Here is a 6000-nt window from a genome sequence, read left to right on the forward strand (position 1 = left end):
TGACCGCGTTACTTTCGAATCGCGGACAAACAGATGAAATACGTATGTACGTCAGAGTCGTGGCAGCGACGGCGACGCAATTGCCGCGGAAGCTGCTTATGATTTAATATGTTTGCGCTTTAAACAAGTTTGCGCGGATTAGCATTAGCTCGGCCTGCTCGGCGCGTGTAAATGATAGAATAACGAATCGTATTTACCCGCATAAATATGGAAACGGATGCTTGGCAGAAGATAATTTGAGGGAAAAAAGCAGGAAGCGCACACACGTAACGCGCCCTTTGAGAATTCTGTTGAGTAACGCGCGCGGAGATTACATTGTTAACGTTCCGGCCCGCGGTCTCATTATCCGGCTAATAATTTTTATCTGATTTGAAGATAAAGATATAGCCACGACGAGATTTCATTGCTTTTTCTATACAATTATGAAGCTCTCTAACGATCGCGTCTACCTCACATTTTTTTATATGAATTTTATATGAATTAATTTTATATGATTCTCCCACGATTCCACGAGACTCCTAGAGACGAGCGCTACACGAGCTCTCGAACACTGTTAATAAGCAAATTAGTAGGGTCAAATTAAATTCAATTTGAGTCATTTTTAACCATTCCTATATATAGGTCGCCACTGCTCCTGTTTAAAAAGAAACATGTCGTTAATTTAACTAAAACAATGTCAATTTAATTAAACCAATAGAGTTAAAATTGTTACTGTTTTGTGTTAAAATAATTTATATCGACACACATAGTAGTTAAAAATAACAAAGTTATTTAACTCAAAGTATTGGTTTAAATTTCATCTTTCAATATCATCCTTTAACAGTGAAGTTTCATTCATTTCGCGAGGTAATCCGGCGAAATCGCGACGAAGCGCCTATGTGTCTCGACCGCCAAGACGATAGACGAAGACGGCGAACGACGCTTAACGCGAACGAGTACGCGCGTAACACATGCAAAATTGCAAAATGCAGCGCCGTAAATGTCAGGGTCATCGGGCGGCATAACGCGGCAAATGCCAATTAAATACCAATGCCGTAGATTTATATTCGTAGAAACGGATATTTTCTCACGTGCCAATCGGACCGGAGGCTACGGAATGCGGCGAACGGGAACGTTAAACACAACCGGATTGTCGTTATTCCGCAACGTTGCGTATCAATTCGCGGAGAACGAATCCTTGGTATTTCGAGCCGATCCACTTCTCTCCAATGTTCTCTTCTCTATTTTTGCTGGTTGCTTCTTGCTGGTTCTCTCGACTCCTCCTCATCTCTTTGAAGACCTTCCCCGTCATTCCCCCCCCCCTCTCTCTCTCTCTCTTTCTCTCTCTGCTTGTTTTTCCGATCGAAAGAAATCTCACGGCTGGAACGTCTCGAGATTAATCGCGCGTCTTCCGATCGCGAACGCCTCGCCTTGGCTCAACGTTCTCACGTGGAGAGGATAAAGACTCAGAGGACTTCTCGCGAACCGGCCGGGCGGGACGCGCGGCCGCGGCGCGCGGCGTCGCGTTGATATCGCGAGAAATCGAAGATGAACGAGCCTCGCGCGCGTCCATTAATTTCCCCCCCGGAAAACGCCGCGTCGCGTAAACACCGATAGATCTTGGTCCCCGTACTCCCCGGTCGTTTACGCGGACAACCGAAGGCAACCGGTTGTAGACGCGCGGCGAGCACCGCGGCCGTTTGCTCGACGGGGCGTTTCGAATCGTCGACGATTATTCAAAGCGGTTAGGTTTAACTAACGGGGAATCGATTATATTACATTTGAAGAGGTATTCGTAAATTCGCCCGGTTCTCTCTCCTCTCTCGCGCGAGCTCGCCGTCGCTCTAATCAAGATTTAACCGCCGGATTCGCCTCTAGAAAGAAACGACGTGGACGCCGCGGGCGAAGGAAGGATCGCTCCTCTCTCCTCCGGAGAACGCGTCTGTAATTAAAATCGTAGACAGCCGGAAATTAAGGCATGCCCGTCCTAAGGCTGAACCCACGCCGGAACCCACAGTCGTTACTCTCGCGTATTCTTTCGCATAAACGCCAGGTACATTCGCGGAAATACTTACAATCTCGCATTACTGAATTGCGCATTAAACCAGACGCTTGGTTTGTTAGAGACATTATGCTTCCATTATATTTAACATTAGTTTGCAAACTTAATTCCTTTATATTTAATCTTAAATTATTATCTCTTCACAGAAAAAAAACAAGTGTCAAATCAATATATAATCTTGAAATGAGATTATATTGCGTTAAACTAAGGTAAAACTTGCTTGGATGCTTGAAGTCATTTATATTTTTATATGGTTAAACAAACTTTTATATAGTTATATTACGAGAGTATATCAGTGTTGATTTGTGTGTGACACTTATTTTTTTTCTGTGTTGAAACACACGTAATATATGTGCAGCGTTACTTTATATATTTTGCTTCACCCTTTACTTCCAAGTCACAGAAGCTTATTTTCCAGACCTGATATACGCATAGGGTTATCGCTCGCTCGCCTCTCCTCCCGACTCGCTTCGAGAGATCCCGGGACGGGAGGAAGATACGTACGGCTATAGTGGGATGCTCATCCCGCGATTGCCGCGGTGTACGCGACTAAACGTAGTCCCTGTATTGGCGGCGCCGTGCCGAAGAAACGCCCCCGGGCCCCGGGCGCTATATAACTTTTTACGTCACGGCTCGGGAATTTCCTACCCGTCGCGATTGCTCGCCGTCGTGGAACAACCGTCGCCGTCGCCGGCGCGATGTCGGACCGTTAAGGGCCACGAGCGCGGATCCACGGAGGAATCCACGGTATTCGGACGAATCGCGCTCGTTATCGCGGACCAACCGTATTGTGACACGGTTCCTCGTGGCTGGCAAAAGAAACAAACGCGAATCCTTAATTAAGGCAAACGATCGCTCGGTATATCTTACATCAAGAATCGGGCGACTTTAATTTCGCGAAATAAATTTCCCCTTTCCTTTTTTTTCTCAATATATTCCTATCCTTCGAAAGAGGTGAGCGTATATAAGAGGTGATGAGATACTCCTGTCGAGAGGGACGTCGAGGACGTTTCTACGTCGCGTCGCAACGTCACGGGGCTTCCCGACCGACGCGACGTCAGGATTCGTCGAGAGCGCGCGCATATATAGTTACATAATATGTAAAAGCCTAAGTATAGCGTATAAACGTCCGGACTGTGCAATTATGAATTTTATGCATTCCATTACGTGAGATTACACTCGAAGAGAGTCGCTTGTCAGCGGCGTACGGGTAGTTGCCAGGCAGGCGCGTATCTTCGTCGCCGCGACCGGTCGTATATATACGCGGCTAAGTTAGCCGCGAATGCAAAATACATTGTGATATACGCCTTGGGAAGACCGACAAAAACTGCTCGATGCATTATGGATACCGCACGCTAGATCGCCTTGCGCGAGAATTAACCTCGAGATCAGCCACTCCTGTGATACGTCCGCGTTGAAAGCGACAAAAAGCAGATCTCGTTAGAAAAATGACTCTATTAAGAAATAGAAGACTACTCGTACAAAAATAAATTTAAAAATCTATAACTCTACATTATAGATCTATATATGTCTCTACTTTATCTACACATAACGTTTCTTCCTTCCCGCTTCTAAATTGCTGAATAACGCTGCTCGCCTCTCAATCAGATAAGCTTACGAATTTATTTCTAATTTGCGAATTGAAGTAATTTAGCTTACAATGATTTATTCAATCGTCATAGACTGAATTAATTTAGAAGAAACTGCCATTTGCAATTCTTGGATCTTGGTAGCCTAACTATTTATGTGTGTATTTTATATATTTTCCATATATTACACATATTTTAACTTAGTAAACTGCGCACCGATCCTTTGCCTTAAAACAGTTATTGTTGGAAAATGCTTCCCCCCTTCCCAATTAAATCAATTAAATATCAATTTAACTTTGACGCTAAATTACTGTAAAGCATCTAAATTACTGTAAAGAATTTATTGTGAAAAATGTACTTCAGCCTTACTAAGTTGGAAAATATGTTTATGTGTGTATGAAATACACATAAATAGTATTATAGGCTATCAAGATCCAAGCTCGGTTCAAGCAAATGGCAAATTGATGTTCTAAATTGTATATCATGACGATCTTGTTTTTCTTAATATAATGAATTCAATTCGTGAATTAAAAGCGGGCAATTTTTGCACTCGCGGAGGCGTCCTTGTGATGCGCGTGTTCATCTCGAACTATCCGCAGATACCTATAAGTCCAAGGATTGCTTCAGGTAAAACGACTGAAGGAACGCTGAACTTTGCTCTTTACCATACCGCCGCCGCGCCGTTGTCGGCAAGACGTTATTACGATCCTTACTGACAGTCGTTTCCCATTCTGCCTTTGCCCCGTCTACGCCGAGAAACAACGTACACGAATTCCGTCAGGAGGATCATCTCATCGCGCATCCTCGCCAGCTGGAAACGCGAAGAGAGAGACGCGGACGATATCGGCTATCAACCTCAATTAGATAAATTAAGTCGCGCGTATAGGAATGCTACGTCGCGGGGCGAGACGAGCGGTTTTCCGCTCGAGCGGAGATGCTTTCGCGTTTCGAGCCGGTCGGTCGGCCGATCGGTCGGGCCTTCCAACAGGTCCGGCGGAACCGACTCGCCGGACTAGTTAATAAATTATCGTAGTCCGCCATCTTCGTCCGCGCGTGGACTCGCGTCGCCGGCAATTGTAAAATGGAGCCCACAAACGAGTAGTGTGGGCTTTATATATATATATATATATATATATATATATATATAAAGGAGAGATAAGAGAATCGCATCTCGCGAAGGATGTTTCTAGGGAATCGCGGGGAAGTCGCGCCATCGCGGATTGGCTTGCCGGTTAATGGAGCCGTCGCGCATCATCGTGATCGTATTCTAGCCGGTGTGACGACCGGCGATAAAATCTGCCATATCTCCGCGAACGCGACCGACACGTTTAATTTAATTAACGTCGCCGACGTTCTCGGCGTCTCGGCGATCCACGAGCGTCTTCGCGCAGACGAAATCGCCCGCTTCTCGGAACAGTCCACCCACGAATTTCGACGAAAGAAAGATAGAGAAGGAGAGAGAGGGAGATGAGAGATCGGAAATTCGAGTGGCCTTGGTGGCCTCCGATGAACACGTCTCGATCGGCAGACGGCAGAGCCGATCGAGAATGAGGATCCAGATAAACGGAACAGATGCGCGACGTCTCGCGAGGCGCTTTTTGAATGACGCTCGATGACGTCGCGACGCAGATTCAGGAAGAGAGTTAAATGGGAACCTTTCCATCAAATTTTCTCACTCTGAGCGCCCTGTCACGTAGATGACGTCTATATTTCCTAGGGAGTAACGGTGACGAGTGACGACTTCAGTCTCGTTCAGCTCGCGTTCGCTGTCCGCAGATGGATAATGTAAAAATCCGAATGTCATAATTCTATAGAAAATCACAGGTGTGATTTACGCACGTCGATGATCGAAGTGTTGAATTATGGTAATTTAATTGATGGATTCCGCGACGTCCGACCGACTGCCACGACGGCAGTAGGTCGCTAATCGCGGGTCTAATGGGCGGAAAAAAAACTTTTTGCAAATAATATAATTATCGTGCATTGCAAAAATGAATGAATGAACATGTGAAGGAGAATGTAATGGAGTGCAGCAATGCTTTTTCCCTGAAACGATCTTGATCGGTCGGTATAAAGGTGCGGGCGTGCGCCGCGCCGTGCCGTGCCGGCTCGCGAACAAAAAAGGCGACGAGGCGGAATTCGAGCCGGTCGCGGCGCCGAAAGCACGCATGCCGAGGAACCCGTCGTACTTCCTCCTGCGAGAAGGTCGCGCTTATTTGCGCGGGTTTCCACACTCGGGCGCTGTGCCTCGGCCATAAATGGGGCGCAGCATCCGAGAGTGGATAGCTTTTTACGGTACCCAGGTTCGCCGCCGTTGAATACCGTTGGTATGCATAAACAATGTCGCGAGCGCGATACCGACAACGGTAT

The sequence above is a fragment of the Temnothorax nylanderi genome, unplaced genomic scaffold, assembly GCF_030848795.1.
Source record: "Temnothorax nylanderi isolate EJ_2023f unplaced genomic scaffold, tnyl_v1.0 TNYL_tig0101_pilon, whole genome shotgun sequence".
In the NCBI taxonomy this organism is placed as follows: Eukaryota; Metazoa; Arthropoda; class Insecta; order Hymenoptera; family Formicidae; genus Temnothorax; species Temnothorax nylanderi.